This window comes from Pinus tabuliformis, chromosome 1_1 (assembly GCF_031772625.1).
Source record: "Pinus tabuliformis cultivar Carrire ecotype Pingquan chromosome 1_1, CPIR1, whole genome shotgun sequence".
NCBI classification, from domain to species: Eukaryota; Viridiplantae; Streptophyta; class Pinopsida; order Pinales; family Pinaceae; genus Pinus; species Pinus tabuliformis.
This window is the reverse complement of record NC_142297.1, coordinates 423,609,999-423,635,056: the sequence shown is the minus strand read 5'-3', so window position 1 is coordinate 423,635,056 and position 25,058 is coordinate 423,609,999. Positions and strand designations below refer to the sequence as shown.

Sequence of the window (25,058 nt, the reverse complement as noted above, 5' to 3'; positions counted from 1 at the left end):
TATCAACTTAGACCATTTAAAATTAAGACTAGACCAGAGATTAGACAAAATTACACACGGCGAAGATGTAAGCATCATCTGCCAGCAAGCAATACGAAATAACAAGAGAAAAATACCCACGGCTGCGCTAATCCTGGGGACGAGCTGAAGGTGGAAGGAGGGCCGCGAGCTGGGCATCTGCCTCTTCAGCAAGGCTTTTGTCTTCAACCACGTACGCCCAGCCATCACCCTCTGCTCTTCCCTCCCACATCTTCCTCCATATCTCTTCGTCGACGCCTGGAGGGGGTGGCCCCACTGGAGGAAAGGTGTCTTGCAAGCCTTTATCTTCCATGCTTCCAGCTTCAGACGCTGGAGGCACCAAAGCTGAGCCCTGTTCCGCCGCCTCTTGTTCTCCTCTGTCAATTTCCTTGCCCTTGCCTTCCAGTTGCTTCTCCGGCAAGCTCTGAGGGGAGTCCTCCCCCTTGCCTTCCAGAATTTTTGTAAACATGACTGATATGTGGGCACTAAGCCCTGGGTTGTCCTCAGAGCTTTGCAGCGTGAATACCACAGAGCCGAAGGAGGGAAGCTCCGGTTTTCCTTCATTAGAACTCCCAACCTCCAAGAAGTGTCTAATGGGGAGCGGGGTAGCCCTGGCTCTCCTATGACAATAACAGCAGCAGCAGTGGTGATGCTCATCTGCTGCAGGGGTTCTTGAGGAGGAACCTCTCGCTGGACCTCTCCTGCATGGCTGTCGTTCTCGAATTTTGACCATGGTGAGTCCGATTCTTCTTCTGTATGCTTGCGGGTGAGTTTGGAATCGATGGCAGAACCAATTGCTTTCCAAATCTCTCTCTGGTACCCAATCTTCACTCTGAAGTCCTCCCCTTGGTAGCAGATTAAACCATTTCCATAACTGTCGTTGCAATTGTGCCAATTGCCTACTTCTGCTCGACCAGCAACCAGAGTGGCAATGGCCACGGGTATCCAAGCCTCTGGGTGATAGAAACTGCCACCGCCAAGGCCCTCTGTGTTTCCGCCTCTTCCAGCTCTTCTCAGACAATAATTCTTTGCCCGATCCATCGTGCCTGTAAAACGCTGCCTCATTCCCTCGATACAGGCGCACATTAACTTCCTTCTGCATTTCCATCTACCATGCTCCCTCGCCATTAAAAGCATTAACGCAGCAGGGGCTTCATTTATCAGCTGACGACCTTCTCCTGGTGGCCGTGGTGTTAACACGGGGCAACCCATGCGTGGCATGTGGCTCGCCCGTCCTTCCCAGTCCGCCACCCGCATCCGGGGATATGATATATGATATGTTACAAATGAGGGATCTACTTATATTTTAGGCAAGGTGCTCCTTCAGAAATAGTCATGTCGTTTAGGATGTCTATTATATGTGCTAATTATTTATTTATTATATATTATCTTCATAACAAACTCTTTTGGCCTTCTTTTGAAAGAGGAAAGTGACATTGTTCTTCTTAGAGGCAAAGAGATCTATCATAAAATATTTATTGTAGTTGGAGTTTTGGTGAGAATAGTGGCGATACTAATACCTCAGTAATATTTTTCAAAGCTTGTTTGGCACCATTACTCTAGGAAAACACAATTGTCCTTTGCAAGAGAACTTTAATTGGCATAACTAATTTTCTAAAATAAGGAATGAATTTGATCTTTTCAAAGAAAATTTATAGGCCAATTTTATTTGTAGGCAAGTGCAAAGCTTTTTTAACTTTGATGAGTGATGATGGTGGGCATAGGACAACTAAATAACTCATCTTCTCTTGGATCAATTTGTGTTCTTTGCTTATACAAACAATGGCATGCAACTTGGCTTTTGTGATTAGAATGATTGTTTGTGAGGTTCAACATGATGTCCAAATTTTACACTTTTGAAGTGTTTGCCTAAGATTTTCCATATAAATTGTGAGATTATCTAAACATATCACACGAATTTTACTTATTAAACCTTTGATTGGATATTGTATAATTCTTTGCTAGGTGGAACCCATGTTTATTTGGTTGAAGGACATCCTTGTGCAAGTATATGTTTGCCATGGTATGGTGAAAGTTGGCTTGTATTTATGTTTTTGAATGACGAGAATTTGGTTGTTGTTTACTAAGACATCTAGTGCAAACATCATGCAAGAGCTTGTCCATTTGGGGAAGATGGCAAGTATCTTTCAATGAGGCTTTACCTAGGTTTGGGAAATCCACAAAGAGATGTACTTCTCCACCCTTGTTGTGCAATATAGCTATGTTAGCCACTCGATAAGGATCACAAATGGAGAATATGATCAAAGAAGAGAACCCTTATTCTCCCTTGGGAAAATAGTGTATTGATTTTTATTTGTTTGGTAGATATTGAGGTGATTATATGTCCATATGAAGATTTATTAATGTTGATTTTTGAGTAGCTTGGGAGGTACTCCAAGCCTTAGGGTTCAGGGTTTGGAGGACAAAGCACCACAAGGGTCACTTGTGGGCTTGGAACCCAAGGTTGGGGTTTTGCACCCATCCGAATTTAGGCCAAAACCATGAAGAATTTGAGCATGAGAAAATTTGAGGTGATAGATCTTGGCTTGTCGATTCCAATGCTCCAAAGATCACTCAAATCAGAGCTCTAGAAATGAAGTTATGAATTTTTGAAGTTGACAATTAATCATTGGACAATCAAAGTCATGTAGGCTTGAGGAATTCATTCAATAGACATGTCTCTTCATCAATTCGTGGAGCCCTTCTATTGGTGTATAAATAGAAGGTGATGGAGGAGTCATTTCCTCATGCATTTGCAACACATGGCTTGGAGACATGCTTGTTGGAGGAGAGATAGATCTTTGATTTAGCCGCAACAAGGGAGAGATAGGACAACGAAGGAGCAGAGGACCGGTTTAGGCCTAGTTCAGGGATTCGAGAGCTAGGAGGAGGGTCAAGTACGCTTGTCGAAGGGCCGAAGCTTCAAGGGATTGTTTGCGGATTGAATGGTGGTGAGGGAATGCTGTTTTGGAGGGTTGTTAGGGTGCCGCAACAGACTGTGGTAGGCTGCAGGCCTAGCCTCTCCAAAACAGGCTAGCGTGGTGGTGTTAAGGGTTGCCAAATGCCAGAACAACAACCCACGAGGAGGTCACCTCACCTTGCCTAGGCCGCAACAAAGAGGAGGTTGTTAGATTGGTTTCTTAAGGGTTGTTGCAGCATGCACAAGCCCTAACCAGGGACAATAGAACAACAATATTGCAACAACTATATGTTGTGTGTTGGGTCATTGTTTTGACTAGTTTTGGATCAATTATTGTAGCATCCTGTGGGAGCCAATTTGGAGGCTTGATTCGGTGATCAAGAGCCTTCATTGGAGGAGATCTTGCAGTGAAGGATTAGGAGTCTTTGGTTTGGTGGAGGGCAGCGTGTGGATGTCCAAAGTAGCCCTAGACAACCTATCTTGAAGTGACGAAGAAGAGCTGAAGGTTGGGTGAAGATTGGGGCCGAAAGTGCATCACTTTGATGGAGAAAGGTGACTGCTAGCTTGGCAGATTGGAGCTCGAGAATTGGCCAACGTAGAGAGTAGATTAATGAGCCCGTGTACATGTAGCAAAATTGACTTGCAACAATGTTAGGTGGTCACCCTCCTGGAGTTTTGATGTGTTGTACTTTGAAGGACTAAGGAGCAGCTAGTGAGCAGTATAGGAGCGAAGGACCAACAAGACAAGATACGACATAAAAGCTGCAATGAAATTTGTCATTGTATCTTGTATACCATAGACTATTGTATTATACAAAATCGATTTAATATAATGAAGATTGGGAACTTTGTTAAAAAATGTATATTCTTGTGTACATGTGATTTATTGCTCTATATTTTCCCCTGTGCAAAGTAGTTCTTGTTGAGATTCTTGGTTTGGTAGCATCAAAGATCTTAATATTCTAACCTAGACCCTAGATCGTGGAAATTCAACAATTAATACTCTTTCAAAAGCTTAAGGATAATGTGTCTCTCATTATCCTAGGTTCAAAGATTTGGATTGCTCTTGATGACATTGTTTACTTGAATGGTCTTTGAATGATTCATTGTGGATTGTTCCTCCTACAAATTTAAAATGGAGAAGGTGATCATGGTTGAACAAGGCTTCTAAGAAAATCTTCTTGGATTTGAGCTATATAGTGCATTTCTATAATCTTTCCATTCTCCTACACTCTTGTTAATGGCCTTGATGTCCTTTGTGTATGTTTCCTTGAATAATTCAACCCAAAAGAGCTTCTATAAGACATGTTTATTAGTGTAAAGAATCTTGCTATTTGATTGATATTTTTAGGCACAAGTGGGTTGAGGAGTAGTTGAACTGAGGACAAGTGAACATAAATGCTAGCTTGTTAGAGACTTGGAAAATTGATTTTCTTCTTTGATGATTGCTCGAATGGAGAAATCATTGAAGCATTCGACGAGACCCCATTGTTGATGCTTTGTCAAGGAATGATATTGTACCAGACTCATTGCTAGCTAATTGTGCGTAATCACTTCCAATATTATATTTGTTAATTTAGTAGCTTCTTGTAATTCAAGGATTAGTTCCTCATATTCACCAATGTTATGGGTGTTGTCAAATTCCATTTTAAAGGAAAATTAAAGCATATGCGATTAGAAACAAATTCGAGGATTGCCTTGTAACTATTTCATAGAATCAATCTTGCACTGTCGAAAGCTGTTGTTCTATACCCTATGTGGTTCTAGAGTCAAACTCCCCTTGCTAAAGGTACTACTCCCTAGGTTTAGTCAAGTAGCTAGGTTTCTTCATGAGATTTTTCATCATGGCCTTGGAAGGTAGTGGGGTTGGATTCTCTCATACTTGTGCACTCCCTTAGGATCATAAAATTGGGCCTACTCAAATCCCACTCACTCCTGGAGTGTTTCATTTGTGGGTGCATTGACATTTGCACATTGATCAACTATTTTGACCAAATCTAGTAGGGCTTGACATGCTTTGCTAGCTTTGTTCAACATTGAGATTTTTAGTGTTTAGCATGATCATTATACTTGCAACTTTTTTATATCTTTTGTGACTAGATATTTAACTCTTAAGTCGACACTTAGTTCATTATTTGTATACTTTTAGTGTTTATCTAAGGAGTTTTCACATTCCTACATTTTACCCACATGGGATGTACCTTTTAGTTCCATTGTCCCACTTTTGTGGTCATTTGTTGGATTGATAAAATCATCTTATCATATCTACATATAAAGTATTTTCTCTCCTTTGTTCATTTGGCTTTTCCCAATTATTAGTCCTTGTTGCTGCAAAATCTTGCAGGTCTTGTGAGGGGACTTAGATCCTATGGCAACAATGAGGAAGGATTGCCATTGTCACCTCAACAATCATCCTCCTATTTATTGGAATTTCACCACAAGAGAGGCTTCCCTGTATCCACATATAAGGATATTCTAATTAGAGGGTTCCATTCGATATAAATAAGTTAGGGAAAGATACCTTAATGATGGAATAGGTTCAATTCTTCTCTATAAAGGAGCAACTATACTAACCCTAGACTAGACATGGACCACTACAATTTAGGGCTTATTGAGATGCAATGATAAAGGAGTGCCTAAACATGTAGAAGTTAAAGAAAGGGCTTACTTAATCATTAGATCAACCCTAAAAAAGGCTTCAAGTTGAAGCTTGGCTAGGGTTTAGGGTTTCTAGGGCACAATATTGTTTGTTGAAAATAGTAGCGAGAAAGACCACAAGTTATCCTTGTTTGACCATGGTGTGAGTTCATGTTGATGGTGAGCTTATTTCCAATGCGAGAATAACTTCATGGGTTCATGCGTAGTGTTGGAGGATCGACCACGTGGAGCCTTATTCAGTTAACTATAGGATTATATGACAATTTGAGTTAAGACAAGACAAGTTAGAGCTTCAGTGTTTGATTGAAGGAAGGACAAGTTGTGACTTGAGTTATGATTGGAGAGAGAACCAATTTGACTTGGTTAACTTGGTAACCACTCAATTTCTAAATTTGTACTTGCCTATTTCTATTTTAGCATGGATCAAATATATAAAACAATGACAAACACACATTATTATTGTTGTGTGCAAGAGTTTGTGTGAGATCTCTTTGCTTGTGGTGTGCTCATCTTTGAGGAGCAAGTGCACACATTTTTGGGAGTTTCCTTGTGATAAATAATAGGGAATAATTGCGTAAGAAAATAGGAGGCAGTTCTGCACTAGGATTTAGGAGCAGAGTCCTAAAGAATAGAAGGCCTTGTGCGCTAGAGGATAGGAGGTTGGTGCACAAGGAAAAATAGGGCAAGGTAGAGGACAAGGAAGGAGGAGCAGGGTTAAAGGATTGTAGAGCAGAGTCCAGCTAGTATAGTAGGAGAACCAATGTGTGTTCTAGAGAAGACAAATTGCCTCGTTGTAATGTTCCAAACTAAAGAAAATAGAGCTATGCAAAGCAAATGTGATTTATACACGGAAAAATTAAACGAACAACAAATGCTCAATGCACAACAGAAATGAGAACCAGTTGAGCCATTTTATTAATGGTGTGGAGCAAGTACAATAGTGCGGAAAATGCACTTGGGGTTGCCTCAAGGGCAAGCTTGATAGAACCCCGGTGTCAAACAATAATCTCAATGCTGGAAAGAACTGCTCCTCTAATGCTCTGCACTGTCTTCTAGTAACTACAATTGTTGGCTGGAAAGGAGCTGTAAGAAACCCCGCCTCCGATGCTTAGAAAGTGATGAAGCTTCAGCCATAAACTCCTTGTCCAAAACTCACAAAAACCTAGAAATGGTTTGGCACGATTTGGACTTCCCAAAATCAACCCCCAAAGGCATTGTGCAATCCCTGACAATTCTACAATGTCTGCTGCAAAGATATGGCTGAAAACTCCATCTCCGGTGCTAAGAAAACTCTGAAACTTTATATTTGGGATCCTTGTCAAAAACCTAGAAAAACCCATAAAGGATTTTGGCTAGTTTAGACTTTTGAAATTCGACTCCCTTGGAGCCCAACTTCAGCTACAACTACAAAACTCGACCTGCTGGAAATTTCCTGTAAATCCTCTCGGAAATGGCCCCAAAGTGCTGGGTTGGCACCTGCTCCCAAGCTCCACAAAAATTGTTGGAGTGGCCTCTGCTCTGTTCTCTCTCCCAACAATTCGAGCTACTAGAATGCTGGCTATAAAAGTCAGCAAGAATGCTGGCTTATTGTTGCTTCCTCAACTCTCTAACTCACCCGACACACACCTGATCTCCGATGGCTCCTAGCTTCCTCTGCGTATTCTCTAGCTGCCCAGAAATCGCACTCCTTGCTCTGCGCTAGATGATGGTATTGTCTCACAACCCCGGAACTCTTGAAAGACTTGTGGAACTGCCTCTCTAGGGCGGGCACGGATGGTCCCCCGAAGTAGAGTTTCAATATCTTGCTTGAGAGATTCGTGGCTTAACAACTTGTCGACTCAGCTAAACATCAGAGCGAACAATCAAGTAGTTTTGCTTGCAAGATGTAAAAGTGAATCCAAATTAGAGCTCCCTCCTCCTTTTATCTGCTTGGTCCTCGTTGCCTCATGTGGGCCCCTCCTTCCAGCTATTCGAATTCCCTCCAAGCCATTCGAATGGCCAAGTTTGAATTCTCATGTGGGTGGCCCCCACATTCCACTAGCAGCCAAGTAAAGTCGAATTGCCTCCTAAGTCCCTAAGTCGGAATTATGGGTTCTCTTCCTTAGCCAAAATTGTGTAGCACACTTTATTACTAATGTATTTGAGAAGGGACATGACAGTCCTCACCTCCCAAATGTTGCTTGTCCCCAAGCAACTTCAATGTTGGATGCTTAAGTATGCACTCACCCTCCCAAGTAGCATCCTCATCCGACAAGCTCCTCCAATGCACCAAAAATTGCTTGTCCTCAAGCAATCTCTAAGCAAGCATCCTCTCTAACTGTTGCTCCCCGCTGTCATTGCAAAATGTGCTAGGGTCCCAGTTGTGCCACTAGATCGTGCTTGTCCTCTGCACTGTCCTGATATGAAAGAGTCCTTCCATACCAGGATCCTAGGCCATCTTGTCCAACATGAAGCTCCCCTCGCTCCACTCACTATCCTGCCCGGCCCAAGTACCAGAAGTCCCCTGCTCCATTAATGACTCGCTAAAGCCCAATGGAAGATCTATATGATCTCCCCTTGCAGTAGCCTACACATCCCTAAAGGTTATTGAGTTGTAATGTCCCAGTTCCCTGCTAGTCCTAGAGTGGTGCCACCATGCTGACGCTACGCTACTCTGACTGTGTCATACTCCCCATCGTGCACAGTCAGTATCCTCCTCTCCTGGAACTCGATGGTGGAATATTGAAAGAGGCGAGACACATCCTGCCTGTGCATCTCCATGGTGCGAAGGCCTACCCATCCAAATCTAACTGCGAACCTGTGCAACAACAGAGGATGTTTGCCTCCCCTTATGATGAAACCCTCTGTGAACCCCCATGTGTTATCCTAAGAGCGAATTATATCACTCTCTGCCATGACTCCACTCATCATGAGTGATCTATCGATCAACTGAATCCCTACATCCCATAGAAAGACTTGCTGTGGCATAGCCCTGTCAACTGATGGAATCCCTGTGGCCCTCATCTCTAGTCCTCACATGCCACCCATATGTAGGCTCCATAGTCCATACATCATGAACAAATCTGAGGCATGCTAAATTGTCTTGTGCCTGCCACTGTGTAGTATTGATGACCACTGGAAACCACGTGTGCCAAATAGATACCCCTTGAATGCAAATAATAGATGGGTATCTGATACACACAGTCGACTCAGTGTATGCTGATCTATCCTGCTCCTGCCAACCATCGCCACTGGGTTGACTACTTGCCCCGTGGAGAATGTGTCGATACAATGTCGAGAACCCATATACATACTGAACTTATATCTCAACTGTACACGATATCCTCTGCTCATGCATGGTTTATACATGCCTTGTGGAAAGAGTGACACATGTCTCCGCTGCGACTAGCTCCCCAGGCATAGGATCAATGATGAATGATATGCCATCCCTGTCAATGATCACCTTATCCCTCTACCTGCGTTTGTCAACCCACGCACCGACTTGATGCTCCCGCTGAGAAGTCTCCCCTCTATCGCACCAAGTGTCACCCGAATATCTTGGGTGAGCTTTCCATCCCCTGTGGCTCATGCCTAAATTGTCAAAGGACAGCAACCAGAATGCCTGTTCCTGTAAGTGATGGAGAAGAGGGTCAGGCGTGTGAGTCCTGCGGATACAATCACGTATCACTCATCTGTGTCCCCATCGATCCTGGGTGAATTACACCGAAAGGTATGCCCTATATCTCCGTCCATGGGTGTCCTTGGAGGCAACACACCAAGACCTCGCTGTGCAACACCATCCACCTTTGCATACCACTGATCATCCCAATACTCCTAGACATGCCACTGTACTCCGAGGCCTACCCATGTACACTTCTGGATACCCTCGACTACAACGATTCCATCCCATACTGTCTTGCTTCTTGCCTGTGTCACTACACTTGTCACTCCCCGTATGTACTAAATGCGATGTGAGGCACTCCCACTCCACAATACAGTCCAACACACTAGAACACACCACCATGCATCTCCATGCCCACCTGTGGACCACTGCCCAATGCTAGATGCTCCCACACATCCCTGGATGTGATGGCTTAGAGTTATGGCTCTACATGTCAGGCCACACCCGATCAATATCATCACCTCCACCATCGCATCACTATCCCCGCTGATGAATGGATCTTCCCTCCAAATCCCCGCCTAAGAGATCCGAGAAGTGACTCTCCCTATGTGTCAGTAGTGATGCCACCATTGCTCCGCTCCCCTGCGTCATCTGTGCCCCACACAAAAGTGAAGAGTCCTCAGCTCCATACAAGGCACCGTCTAGTGGCTTGCTAATGCCACCTCCTACGACAAACTCTTGCCAGAGTATGCTGATCACCCATTGGTCCCGTGTACAAATTCCATACCAAGAAAACCAAAAGAGTCTGTTCATAAACTGGTTGGCCACTGGTGTTGATCGAGACTGCTCGAGAGAATGTTCATGCTCAACTGCTAGGTCAACTTTACCATCCCGGTTGTACTCATCTGGCATACCTGGGAAATGAAAGGTAGTCCCTCCCGGATCCCAATGCCAATCTGGGCTTCTGACATCCCCAGTGCCTGGAAACTCCTGCTGAGCTACACCTAGGTCTACTACCATCTCCGTAGCCCATCTCTCTGTTGATTTGGGGTAGCATCAGATGTGCTCTAGCCACGAAATTTGGTGGAGAGGTTGGGGCACATGAGATCTCCAATACCTAGAAAGGGTTTGGGCAGATTCTAAACAGTTCGGGAGATATTAAAATCATTAATATTTTTAATGGAGTCCCTAAGTCTAAACTTAGGGAAAATAAAATATTAATGTGTATTAATATGAAACTGTGTAAGATTGGCCCAAAAGGCATGGATCAAGCTAGATCTAATCTTAGCTGTTGATTAGGGACTTAATCTCGGCCGTTGATATGTCAACAGGAAAAGAGAAGAGGCTTGAGGGTCACTTGGAGAATACATCAGTGATTAGTCATTCTATTCTCTAGAGCGAGGTTTGCTAAGAGAAATAGAATTAGTGATCGGGAGTTGCAACTAAGGGGCATTGAGTACAGAGAGACAGAGAGGCAGAGATAGTGCCGGGAGAGCAGCGTAGTAGTCGGGGAGAGTGACACAGAGCTAACCAGGGCTCACGCAGAGGCTGTAGGGAGTTGCGCAAATCCTCATAGAGTTTAGTGTTGTTGACGCAGAGGGCCAGAGGGCTAATGCAAGGCCTCCTAAGGCTGACGCAGACCCATTCGGGGTGATGCAGGGCCAACACTGGGTAGAGAGGGGTTGACACAGTCCAGAGAGAGGTTGACACTGGGGTTTCTGGGGTAGATTGGTGCTGAGGAGTTGCCAAAAGGATTATCTGGGGTTTCAGCCAGGAGATTTGTTAGAAACTGAGAGGTATTATTGCCAAGGGAATTTTCTGTTGGGTAGGCCAGTTTCGGAACCCAAATTGTACTCTGATATTGCTTAATAAGAAAACCCTCAGATAACTGCACTGGTTTTCCCACATTGGGTTTTTTTGAGGACATTGGTCCAAAAATAATGGTGTCATATGGTGTGATTGTTTCTGTTTCCTTTGGTTGTTGATCTGTAATATGTTGAGCATGCATTAATGTTTATTTTCAGTATTTACATTGTAAATAACTTGCTAAGTAAAATAACAAGTAGGTAGGAATAAATAAGATAAAGTACATGGAGGGTTTCTAACTAAGTAAACATAGAAAGTTCAACACTCTCAGAGGGATCAAATGCACTAACTCCTGCACATAGAACAACCCCTGGCATGTCTGTGTTGCACCCTGTGCAACTCAAGTTGTCTCATCTCGCTATCCTAGTCAATACATGAAATTTGACTAGGTAGCTCTGTCTCTTTCTGTCTAATGGGCCAGGGTGACCTAACAATGCTTGCATCCCTATTTATGTATGCCCAAAGAGAGTTGCTCTCACGCTCCAATGTGCACTCTAGTTGCCCCGGTGGGGAATCCAATTGCTCCTCAACGTGAGTCAATTTGGCCATGGACTCGACACGAATTGCTCTCATGCCCTCGAACTCCTCGTTTTGCTACAGAATGACCTCTCATACTATCATGGTCTTCTTTCTCAACGCTAGAAGGCTAGCTCGACATTGATGAAATTGTGGAGGGCGGTTATCCCCTGTAAACTCAGTTACTGCTCTGGACCCCTCCGTCTCTTCTGGTACCTCCTCAATGACAAGTATGCCTCCACGCACCTCATCAACTTGTTGTGGACGACCATCGTCTAGAAACTAGGTCATAGCACCGGGTACCTCATCAACTGTTGGCATCTCGTCAATAGGTGGCATCCCCTCAGAAGATGGGTCTATGTGTGTAGGCTCTATCTTCCCCACCAAGGTGTTAACTCGGGTTATCAAAGACGTCTCTAATAAATATGACTCCTACGCCATACCGGGTATATTGATGTGCTACTCACCATCTTGTGGGCTCCCAACATCATGCTCAACCTTCTCCTCAGGCTCCTGATATCTAAAGCCAGGTCTCCACCAACAAAAGCGACCCTTGTTCTCACCCTGTAACTGTCTTTGTCCTGCCTGCTCCTTTTCAGGAGATCTAGTGCCCTAATCTAGTCGGATTTCCCCACATAATGTAGATGGTTGCACCCCCACAACGTGCTCACCTCTAACGTCTCTGTTGTAAGGGTGAGGATGGGTTTATTCTGTCACCCTCCTTACCTGGGCCAACCTCTCTCATCGTCCTAATGAATTCTACCCCATAATTTTTGCATACTGGATTTCCCTTGAGCCACTGGTTTGTCTATGGTTTCAACTGTCATTGTGCGCTCATACCCAAAGCTTCCATGATCTTCTGGTTAATTTCCCATAGCTGGGCCAAGATCATGCTCTGATACCATTGTAATGTTCCAAACTAGGAAAAATAGTGCTATGCAAAGAAAATGTGATTCATACACAGAAAATTTAAACAAACAACAAATGCTCAATACATAACAGAAGTAAGAACCAAGTAAGCCATTTTATTAAGCAAGTACAATAGTGCGGAAAGTGCACTAAAACTTTATATTCGGGATCCTTGTCAAAAACCCAGAAAAAGCCAGAAAGGATTTTGGCTGGTTTAGACTTTTGAAATCTGACCCCCCTTGGAGCCCAACATCAGCTGCAACTACAAAACTTGGCCTGTTGGAAACTGCTTATAAATCCTCTCGGAAATGTACCCAAAGCTCTGCGCAGACCCCTAATATCAAATCTTTGACTTCCCGAATGTGGCTCTTGGCCTATGGCACCTGCTCCCAAGGTCCACAAAGACTGATGGTGTGGCCTCTGCGTTGTCCAGTGGCCCAACAATTCGAATTGCTGGAATGCTGGCTTTGCTAGTTGCAAAAGTCAACAATAATGTTGGCCTATTGTTGCTTCCTCAACTCTCTAACTCTCCTGTCACACACCTGACCTCCGATGGCTCCTAGCTCCCTTTGCGTATTCTCTAGCTGCCCTGAAATACGCACTCCGTGATGGTACTGTCTCACAACCCTGAAACTCTTGAAAGGCTTGTGGAACTGCCTCTCTAGGGCGGGCACGAATGGTCGCCCGAAGTAGAGGTTGAATCTCTCGCTTCAGAGATTCGTGGCTAAACAACTGGTTGACTCAGCTAAACAATAGAGCGAACAATCAAGTAGTTTTGTTTGCAAGATGTAAAAGTGAATACAAATGAGAGCTCCCTCCTTTTATCTCCTTATCCCTCGTTGCTTCATGTGGGCCCCTCCATCTAGCTATTCGAATTCCCTCCAAGCCATTTGAATGGCCAAGTTCAAATTCTTATGTGGGTGGCCCCCACATTCCAGTAGCAACCAAATAAAGTTGAATTGCCTTCCAAGTCCCGAAGTCAAAATTGTTAAGTTCTTTTCCTTAGCCAAAATTGTGCAAAATTGTGTAGCACACTTTGTTACTAATGTATTTGAGAAAGGACATGACACGTAATTAATATTTTTGCTCAATCAATAACATACCACGTTATGGAGACATGTTTTTCCCTGAGAAAAATAAGTGAGTTAATTTGTGTGATTGTGTTTTTATCTCTGTGATTATTCCATTGCTTATGAGTTAAAGAACTTTGTATCTTGGTGAAGGTTAAAGTAGGTTTCAGTATTGGTTTCCTTAATTTTCTTTTATTCACTAAGTAGTTGCAAAGTTTTGTGGGAATTTAACATTGTTTGGGAAGGATGACATCAACACTATTTGGGGAGGATTCGCCACAGTGATAGACTTTGCCTATGAATGGTTTAAGGTGGTAAACCCTAGAGTTACATCTACAAATATCCACCCAAGAAAACCCTACAAGCAAATCGACCCTAGAAAAGCCTAAGCAACTTGCCTTAAAAAGCATAGGAGAGATAAATGAGAAGAAAATATTAAAGGATTTTTGATAAGCACAACTTTGGCCAATGCCTATTCTAACTTTGGGCAAATGGAGTTTTGGGGAAAATTCATTTGTTTTATATTATTGTGGCCATTATATGCTTTTATTATTCTTTTAGTTGCAACCAACATCTAGGGCAAAGTTTTTGGCCTAAACTCAAGGATGAGGATATGAGGGTGCCAATCCCAATAAACGAGTGACCACAAGCTCGAAGAATGGAGATGAAATTTAGGGAATGATGGAAAGTTGCATGGAATATCATGGACATACTACTTCAATTGAGGTCTCCCAATTAGTGCCCCTCTCGTAATACTAAGGCCTCCAAGGCGGTCCCATTGGACTAGGGTTGAAAACTAACCTTAACGAGGAAGTGATAGAGCACATTTACAGTCAACATCAATCAATGATCTAATTCACTCCATAATCCATGTTAGAATGCCTAAAACATTAAGTAAAAGCACATGATTGCAAGATGGTTAAAGTCTTTTACTGAATGATGACCCACCCTCCTTCAAGAGGAATGTCAGATGGTGAGAGGTCTTTGATTGATGCAAATGCTAGAGGATCATGGTAGAATATCATCACTGAGCAAATGCAGGGTTGGTGGATAAGTTGTTGCCCAAAGAATGAGAATTTTTTTTCTCTTATGGGGTTACCCACTTTTTGGTGGGTATCTGTCCCTAATACTGTATGAGATCCTAGTACATTTCCAATTGAGCAAATTTGTCCTTTGGGAGATGAAGGCTTGAAATATGTAATGTGTGCCTTGATTCCCTTGAAAAATGCACCATAGTGATTTTTTATAGAATTTGTTGAAAATGTAGTTTGGAAGGTGATTCTACATCGCTCAAGTGGCATCACATGCAGTAAATCACCAAATTTCCTGACAACTGAATTATTTAAATATTTCCTAAGTTTGGACCTTAGACAAAATGAATTTAAATTATGATTTTATTGGCCACTTTTTAATAAAGTTAAGAGGTCAACGAAAGATTATATCATTAACGTTGATCTCAAATGTGGATGTGCAATCTCAGCCCTCCATCACTTTGGAGATTAGGTCGGAATATTATAAAAGAGGGAAAGGGCTTGTTGGAGATATCAGTTCGACTTGGCACAAGAGGTGGGCAGTCAACAAAAACAGAGATTGAAGTGACAACAGAGTTTGGGTCAATGAAGAGGCTATTTTCCAGGCACAACAAATAGACTTACGAGGGTCGAGATACTAGGTTGAATGGGTTGATTTTATTCAACAGAGATCAGGCCAATTTGGGCAATTTGTGTGGGTTGATGAAGGTCGAATTGTGGACTAGTTGGCTAGGCCATACATGTTGATTTGCATCAAACTGTACAACTATTCTTTTGCTGGGTTAGAGTGCTGAAATTTTTGAGTGATTTGCTGCTGTAAAATTCCTTGAAAAGGGTTGTTGTAATCAATTTATGAAGTTGAATGAAGAGCCCAAGTTTGTAGTTTTCATCACTTTGGGGTTTCCATGGTAGAAACTGTCAAATAATATTTTATGTGCTTGGTTTTCATTTTTGTTTTTGCTATGCATAATTGAGTTAGGAACCCAAAGTATTTTTTGTTATAAATTTTCAGATCTAAAGAAATTAGTTTTATCTATGTTATGGGAGATTTTGTCGAACATTAAATTTGATCTGGGTTAAAGAAATCTAACATGGTATCAAAGTAGTAGTTTATGAGTACAATATCAAGTGCATTTGACACAAGGTTTTTAGTTCACAAAGAAAAAGTGCGACTTTTCATTAAGCAAGTGTTTAAAAATTTATTCCACCATGGCTACCAATGTTTGATATGAAGACAAATTAATAGATTGGAAGGATCCTCAAACTACCGTCAATGAAGGTTTCAAATCATAGTCGTTCTCAAAGAAAATAAATTGTGGAACTTCGTCAATACCACAATGGTTTCACCAGCTTTGGATCTGATAGCTCGAGATTTGCATGAGGTAAAGAGGCAAGGGCATAGATGATAATTTTGGATGGAGTCAAAGATCACCTTATTCCACATTTGTCTGAGAAAAAGACAACGAAAGAAATGTGGGATGCGCTCATCAAGCTATGCTAAAGTGTGCCTATCAGAGTAGAGATTTACATTGAACAATTGGAGGGTTTTGTAGTGCATGGGGGGGATTCCTATATGTGAAAAATGAAGAGAGCATTGGATGGACTCAAACAGGCTCCTAGACCATGGTTTGCCATGATTGATAACTACTTCACCAAGAGTGAGGCAAACCTAAAGTTGTATTACATTCAGGTTAAAGGTGAGCCTCTCATTTCGGTGCTATATGTGGATGACTTATTTCACACAAGTTGTGTTAAAATTGGCAACTAGGGCCAAATTCCACCTTAGGAAAACTCATATGATGGGGATGATTATTGCATTGGATTCCTCTTTTCGAGAGGTCCAGTTTTGATATAAAGATCATCTCATTTTGACAAGCAGAAGTGGAATTTTGAATTTATTCTTTTTCATGCACAAATTGTCAAGGTTGGCCTCAGTCAAATGTAGCCTCATAAGCCCAATAGATGTGTCTCCTCACCCTCAATGAAGTGTTTAAATAGGTGTGACCTCTCTCCTCATTTGGAAATCACTCATCTCATCACATATCTCTCTCTCTCCTCTCTTGATTGGTTTGTACAACGTGGGGGTAGCCTTCTTTGCTTCACAAGTGTGAAAGGAGGATGAATTGCTGGGTTTGTTTTTCGGCTGAATTTTAGGAAATCAGACCAACGTTGACCAATGTTGACTAGGGCTCTTTTGACCAGCGTTGATTGCGTTTTCTTGGGCAAAATTTTGATTTTCGGAGGCGCACCCATTAGCACAAAAATAGAGGTGATTGGGATAGTTTGACTTCAACGTTGACTTCAGATTTGACTGTAGAAGTTACAACAATGTTTTCTCTCCTTTGACTGGTTTGACCGATTTGTTTTGGGCTGACTTTGACCCTCATGGAAGGCCAAATTTATCTGCTGTTGATTGCTTCTTGGAGGACATTTTGGAGCTACTTTGACTAGCATTGATGTTCTGGTTAGGGCTGCAGCTGACCGCTGATTTGACAGGACTGTTTTGGGCAAGTTAATTTGATATTTGAATAATAATAAGAAAATTTGATCAAAAGGTTTCCCCACATTAGGGTTTTTCCCTGGCATCCGGCACATCTTGTGTCCTCTTGTCTTGGCTTGTCTTCTGCATTGTTTTTATGTTCTATCTACATTTATTGTCAATGTGTTTAAGTTAATGTGATTGCTATTGGAAATAATTGGAAATTGTCATTGGGCTAATAAGGAACATTGAAGTAAATTGTGCTAAAGCATAGAACATACCATTGTATCTAAAATTATCAGGATGTGAGAGGCTCATAAGAGAATGCAAGAGGGACCTAGTGACAAAGTTTGACATGAAGGATTAAGTGTTGATGCATTAGTTTTTGGGCTTGGAGATGTGGTAGAAGGATGGAGAGATCTTCCTTGGGTAGGATTGTAGACCCATGTCTATGCCACTAGTGACAAAGTGGAAGATGATTGATGCTTCTAGATCAAAGGTAGTGGACCTTACATTATTTAGGCAACTGATTGGCTGTATTAAGTACTGGGTCAATGCCAGAACAAACATTTATTTTTGCAGTCAATACGCTCAGTTAGTTTATGGTGGTGGACCTAAGCGAGTTCATTGGGTGGATGTAAAATATGTGTTGAGATAAGAGGCATGTTTGATTATGGACTGAGATATACTCAGATGGATGGAGTGAAGCTAGAGGGGTATATCGATGTTGATTGTGTAGGTAGTACAATTGACGAAAATAACACTTTTGGGTGCTATTTCAGCTTGGGATCAAGAGCAGTTTCATTGGTTCAATGAGAAGCAAACCTCAATTGAATTGAGTTTTGTTGAGGCCCAGTACATGGTCAAAAAATTATGAAAGAGGGAAAGTGACTTTTGGAGAGATTAGTTCAATTTGGCACAAGAGCTAGGCATTCAACAATGACAAGAGATGAAAGTGACAATATAGCTTGGATTAGCGAAGAGGCTATCTTTCAGGGGCAACGAATAAACTTGTGGAGGCCAAGATACCATAATGTATAAGTTGATTTGATTGAGTAGAGATTAGGCTGATTGGTGCAATTCGTGTGGGTTGAAAAAAGTTGATTATGGACTAATTGGCTCAGCCATACAGGTCAATTTGCATCAGATTGTACAATTATTCTTTTGTTGGGTTGAAGTGCTGAAATTTATGAGTGATTTGTTGTAGTAAAATTGATGAAAAGGGTTGTTGTAATCTATGTTGCAGGGTTCATCAAACTTGAACATTGAGGTTCAAAGTTCGGTGGAACTCAACAAAATGTTTAGATTTGTCTTAGATTTGACTTAAGCTCACGGTGCTTTGTTTAGTTTGGGAAGGGTTACAATTTTTGTTAGCTCTTGCCCACACTCCATCATTGTTTTTTGGCATTGTCATCATTGCTGAAAATTCTAGTTGCGTAGTGTATGGTTTGAGGCTCTTCCTTCATTGGTTCCAATGAAAAATTTCAGCCACGCTATGTCCGGTTCAAGTGTTCCTCTACTAATATGGGGAGAATGACAACTTGTTTTGATTCGAGTAAAGTGCAGGGTTGTTTTCTGCTCTCGCCCTATGGAGCACTTGCCACAATGGCTTGACGTATTGGAAGCTTCGACGGGCTTGACCATCTCAACGTGGGTGATCTATTGGTAAGAATTTGGTGGTTGGCCCTCCTACCGTAAAAAACTATAAGTCTTGGGGAATGATTTAGGTTGGGAATGTCGTTACCATAAGCTATCGAAGCGAATGGGTTTACTCGTAAATGCATATGTTTTACATTTTGAACATATAATATAGTTTCATGATATATATGTCAAAATTCATTATTTTATAATAGATAAAGTGTGTTCGAATTAAATTATATATTTGAAAATAATTTTATTTAAATTATATAAATATTTAGATATACGTTGTTTAGTGTTTTATTTATTTTATTTTAAATATTACATATTATTATTAATATTATTTTATTACATATATAATTGAATTTAATGGTAAACCTCATTCGAACCTTGTTAAAAAATTAGAACTCGAATCAAATTTAATCATTCTCGAACTTGAACTCGAGCCATGTGACACACGCTATAATCAATTTTTTAAAGCTGAATCAAGAGCCCATGTTCATTGGTTTTTCCCACTTTGGGCTTTCCAGAGTAAAACTTGTGTCAAATAGTTTTTTATGTTCTTGGTTATTTGTTTTATTTTTGCTGTGCATAATTGAGTTAGGAACCAAAAGTATTTTTTGCTATAAATTTTCATATGTAAAGAAATTTTTATTTCTGTTCTTGGAAATTTCATTGAACATTAAATTTGACTTGGGTTCAAAAAATCTAATAGAATCAATATATAAATGCCATAGTTTGATTATGAAATCTCCAAAAGACCCTATGCAATAAAGATGTAGAAACATGGTATAAGTATTAGGTAGATTTGAGTAGTTGTGCATATATAACTAAGTGAATATGAGAAATGAAATGTAATTGAATACCCAGATATTTTATTCCTCCAATAACCGAGGCTTGAAATATGTAATGCATACCTCACTTTGCTTGAAATATGGACCATAGTGTTCTTATATGGAATCAATGTATGATTGCCATATTTGGGTTATGAAGTCTCTGAAAGACCTTATCCAGTGGAGACATAGCAACATGGTTTACGTATTAAGTAGATTTTGACTAATTTTGCATACATTAGTAAAGTGAATATGAGGAATGAAATGTAATTGAATACCCATATATTTTATTTCTCCAATGGTTGGAATTGACATAGAATACATTGTCAATACTTTCCAATCTTCATTAAACAATCTTGAAAATACCACTACACTTGTGAATCTTTACTAAACAATCTTGTGCATACAATTACCAACTTTACCATGACTGAAAGAGGCATAGTATTATATGGAACTTGTTAGGAATAATGATCATGTGACATTGTAATTTGTCATGACTAGTCACTTTAAGTGTCAATGCATAATACCAAGTAGAATTTGGAAGTACCAGATAATGGACACTTATGATGTTGATATGCCATGAAGAGGAAGCACTAATGTGAGGTGTCATAATTTCTAAGACAAGTGTAAGGAAATATGTAAGAGATGTAAGAGGAATACTTCATATGTAAGAGATGTAAGGAATATGTTAGAAGGGAATGGAAACCTGACATGATGTATTCCATCAAAGTTAACAGATTGATGAATGTACCAATATATATGCTTGTATTGATATGCCTCTTGTGTGGCAATTCGATTTATGAAATAGTATGTGAAGGTTTCTCTCTCATTTCTCCTTCGTCATGCTATGTTGTAATTTGGGTACCATTGTTGGTCATGCCAGTACTATAATTATGTCTATCATGTGTGATTCATAAGCCTATGGCATGCTCATCTATCTAAAATGATTCATGAATGCACAATTCAAGTATAATATCTTTGCAATTCTCTTTCAAGTTGAGTTTAAGATTCTCAATCTCTGCTTAGATTTGGTTTCAAAAATTGTGTTGCAATGTTAAGACCAATTCTCAATCTCGGAGTGGGCTGACTACTTATGTGTGTTACACCGCCTAGAAAAACTCTGAATCTTTCACTCTTTAATTCCATTTTTTCAAAGAGACAATGCATGCTACAATATAATTGTTTGCCTCTTCTCATTGAAAACAGCTATATATGCAAGTGTTCAAGCAACATCTTGTTTACAAGCTGAATTTGATGACCCATGCACTATAGCAACATGATTATTGTGTTCATATGTGGTGGTTGTAGGTGTGAATTAATACTCATGGCTTGAGGGTGGATTGCTATAGTTAGGCCTTGATATATAGCTCCTAAATAGGACACAATAATGTATATAAGCAATTGGTCAATTATGTATATATGCAATTGGTCAAATATACTTGCCTATAAATGCTCATTCCAACAATTCCAACAAATAGAATTAACATAGTGGGGAATTGAATTAATAGTTATATGCTTTAGATTGTGCTGTATTTTGTTAACAAAGCTCAAATGCAAGGGATGATGCGTGAACGTGTTGTAGCATGGGCATTACACAACATTTCATTATCTCAACAATCAAGTGAACAAACTATTGGGTTGTGGGAACCATCCAATGATTCAAGCAATGTGACTAATTAATTTTTTTCTATGGCAAATTTGACAAATTAAACAAATTCCATGTTTGTGAACGTGTGTATGACCTCTCGCCAACAATCCACATTGACAAGTGTATGGGGAAGTGTTGATCTCCAATATGTATCTTAGAAACTCATCTTGGGAATATCGCCAATGACTAGAAGCACTATTCCCTCAACCAATGATCTCTTCCAACTCATAGATGAGTGGTCTAGAGCAACCCATCCATTTTGGCCTTCAAAACTACTCGGGGTAGAGAGTACTCAAATTTTCGTAATTTTGTTTAAAGTATGGACATAGGAGTTCACAAAATAATATATCATTGAAAAACCACCCCATTCAACTCAAATGCATGAGTAGACTAAGCAAAGAGAAGAGATGCACTCCATAAAATACTCTAAGCACCCATAGATGTGGATGCCAAGTGGTCAAAATATTTTACAATTTTTGTGGGGCAATGTTAGTACTGTCATAATTAGTTCAATTATTGGTTGGTTTTCTTTAATGGTCCCATTTCAGAAGTCTTATGACCTTTGTACATCTAATGGTGCTAATTTGGTAGATTTTTGGGCACTGTGTCCATTGATAACTGTTGGTGAAGTTGGCCTTCCTTAAAATATTTGCTAAAATCAGCTCATAATCACCTCTAATAACCCACATGTGAGAATATTCCTCCAAGTGGCTCATGCTTGATCCATATGTTGACAAATGTACAAAAATTTGTTGTGAACACCACTGTGATGATGTGGCATCCTTGTCATTGTCGACTATGCTGTCAAAGATTCCAATGCAATGACATATATCCCATGAGAAAATGGCAGGGATAATAATGTAGGTAGATATGGTTGAATATAGGCATATGGATTCAAATGTGGGGCACCTGCCTATATGATGAGCCAATCTATAAAACAAGTTATTAGGTAATGTACATTAATTAATCTGTTCCAGCACCATCATAACATCAGTTAATTTTTTAACTTGCCTAAGTTTACCATGGTGGGAAAACTTTACCCCTATTACATGTGTTAATTCCTAGGACAAAATGTGTTTCATAGATCACTTGGTTATAAATAGGTAAAATCATGAATAATTTATGGAAAAAGGAAGGGGAACCTGTAAAATCCCCAATTTTGATTTTTCATTTGAGGAGATTAACGAAGTTTATTGGGGAGGTGCTAGGCATAGCACAATTTTGTAGTTAGTTTTAGATATGATTTCGGTTTGAGGAGCTTGGGTGAAAAGTCAAGATTGCAGATCATTGGCATGTGGGGGCCACAAGAGAGACTAAAAGGGAATGCACACTTGTGGAGCACGAGAGAGAAAAAGAAAGGGGATGAACCAGAGGAAAGTGGGGGCCACCAAGGGACAGATAGGCCAACAATTATAAATAGAGAAATGAGGCTCTCATTTGGGGGATCTTTTAGTCATTTTACAATTTCAACATTAGTTCTCTTGAGCTGCTTAGCCAAGACAACCGTACAACCGAGCTGTTCAGTGCAAGGAATTTCCAAGTGGGAATTCCACCTCTACCTTTGATGAACTTTGAGTGTCACCCTAGGGGGGTAAGAAGGAATCCCTGTCAGGGCTTCTCTAGGAGCTACATTGCAGACCATTTCTAGCTGGAACGTGCTTCTCTTAGGGTACAGAAGGAAATTCGAAGGGGCTGAGAGAAACTAGCAAATAGTGGAGTTTTGGTTGAAGAATTTGCAGAGATATTTATCCATTGCAAGGGAGAGTTTTTCTTTGGTGATTTGCAGGGCTGAGAGTGGTGCATTTTGGAGGGCCGAATTTATCTATTTCAGGGGTTTCTGGACAGCTACTGCACATACATTTTTACAGGGAGATTTCGGAAGTTTGGGCTAAGGAGAAATAAAGAGGCTTGGAGGAAATTTTTATAGTAATTGATTGGCCTTGTATAGCATAATTATTTCTACACTGCGTTTTTCCAGCTAGTTAGAACCATACACATTTCTTGGGGTCTTTGGAGCATGTTGGATTCAGCCCAAACCCTTTGTGGGTTTATTGAGATGAGTCTGCGGCTAAGTTTATAGAATTTTTCGGGCAATATGCAGGCCTGAAATCCTCATTCTTATAGCAGGGCGAATTGCTAGTTAGTTGGGGAGTTTGCATCACTTGGTGGGCTCAGTTTTGGCTTGGAGTTGGGCCTAACCATTTCTGGGTAATTCTTGGGTTTTGGAGGGGAGTCTGTGGCTGCAATGTCAAGGTGATCCGAGCATTTTTCATGGCAGAACCTTCAGTTCCATTCCAGCAGTAGTAGCAGTAATTTTCTGGGTAGTGCACAGTACTAGTTTGGGCCAGTATTTCCCCTAGATCATGGTTGTACTACATGGGGTTTGCCTAACTTGCATAGCATGCCCAGGTTCCAAAACGTCAGCTCATTTTATGTACTCTTTTATCATAAAATTAATAAAATGGCTCAGATTGTGTTGCTGGACATTTTGGTGTTTTAATTATTGTATATGAGTTCCAGTTTATTTCTTGTTCTTAGTCCAATTCTTGGTATTAGCTGTTAAATTCCAATTAGGAATATTACAGAACCTTATGTTCTGATACTCAAACTCATGTTTACTGATGTAAAACGTGTTTAAACTGATCCTACTAATGCTTTAGAGCAAGGAATCTTCTTTGTCTTTTCATGTTAACCTTCAAGAGGGAGATTTACTTAGAATTATCACCTTGACAATTTTTTTAATACCATTTTTTTTATTCTTCATAGTCCTTTCTCTTTAGATATGCATTTTTAGTATATGATTTGGGGTTGGGCGTTTTTAATGATGTGGCATAGCTCTGGCGTCAATAATTTTTATTTTATTTTATTTTATTATTCGAAATTCTTGCTCTCTGCCTCTCGTCTTTTTTGGCTGTATTTAACTTTTTGGGCCATATCTAATTTCTTCCTTGCTAGATGACATATGATTAGTCAAACATAAGTGGGAATAGTATTTTCTTATTAAAGAGATGGAAATGCAAGGGAAAATATGGAATTGTTGGGTATGGTTAGGATCTGTGATATGCTACTCAATTAAATCACCAGTACTATGATTTGGCCTAAGTTAAGACAGCACTTATCTAAGGACAATTATGGTCCCCCATGGTACACTAGACAATAATAAAATCTTTATAGTTAATACATGTATTTAGATCAAACCCAATGTTTATTACTTTAATGACAAGGTTATAAACAATCACACCACTTCTAAGCAAGAAGCCCACATGAAAGCATAGCACATCGATTGAAAAGATTACGCATGAAGTACAATATGTGAGTGCAAATAACATTTGAGGTTTAAGGCATAGGAACTGATATACCATAGTAGAGTATATGACCGAAGCCATTGATTATGTAAGACTGGATGATCATAAATCTGATGGAAGCACTGGAAGAACAATTCTGAATCAGCAGATATGAGTAGGAAAGCTCATCCAGGCAGCATCAATGCACCCAAGGAAGGTTGGTCTGGAAGTAGCCGTCCTTGAAGGAACAACACCTTTCGTGACATCAATAGGGAACAACATTGAGTTAATACACTTGTTCTCCAATCTATATACTGTGAATGAGTTAGCATTTTGCTATCTATATGACAGCGACTGCTGCACATTTTCTGTGGCTGTTCCTATGTGTGTTCCGTGCATATGGCCTGTATTTCTGTTCTGATGCAGACAGTCAATATCAGTCTTATGGGACAGATACAGAAAATCTGACAATTTATGATAATTCTTGGAAAGCAATGACATTAGTGATTATGCCATTCATTTACACTTGAAGGATGTTTAACTGACTATTAACAGAGAGGGAGCTGCTAAAGTCCCCTCTGGTCAAG

The 25,058-nt window shown here is 40.5% G+C and overlaps 1 protein-coding gene across 1 annotated transcript in view; it reads left to right on the top strand.

Annotated features, from left to right (window-relative positions):
* Positions 1–25,058, top strand: part of LOC149213500 (Regulator of chromosome condensation (RCC1) family protein) — a 154,795-nt gene that overhangs the window by 9,513 nt on the left and 120,224 nt on the right. The gene's annotated exons all lie outside the window — the stretch shown is intronic.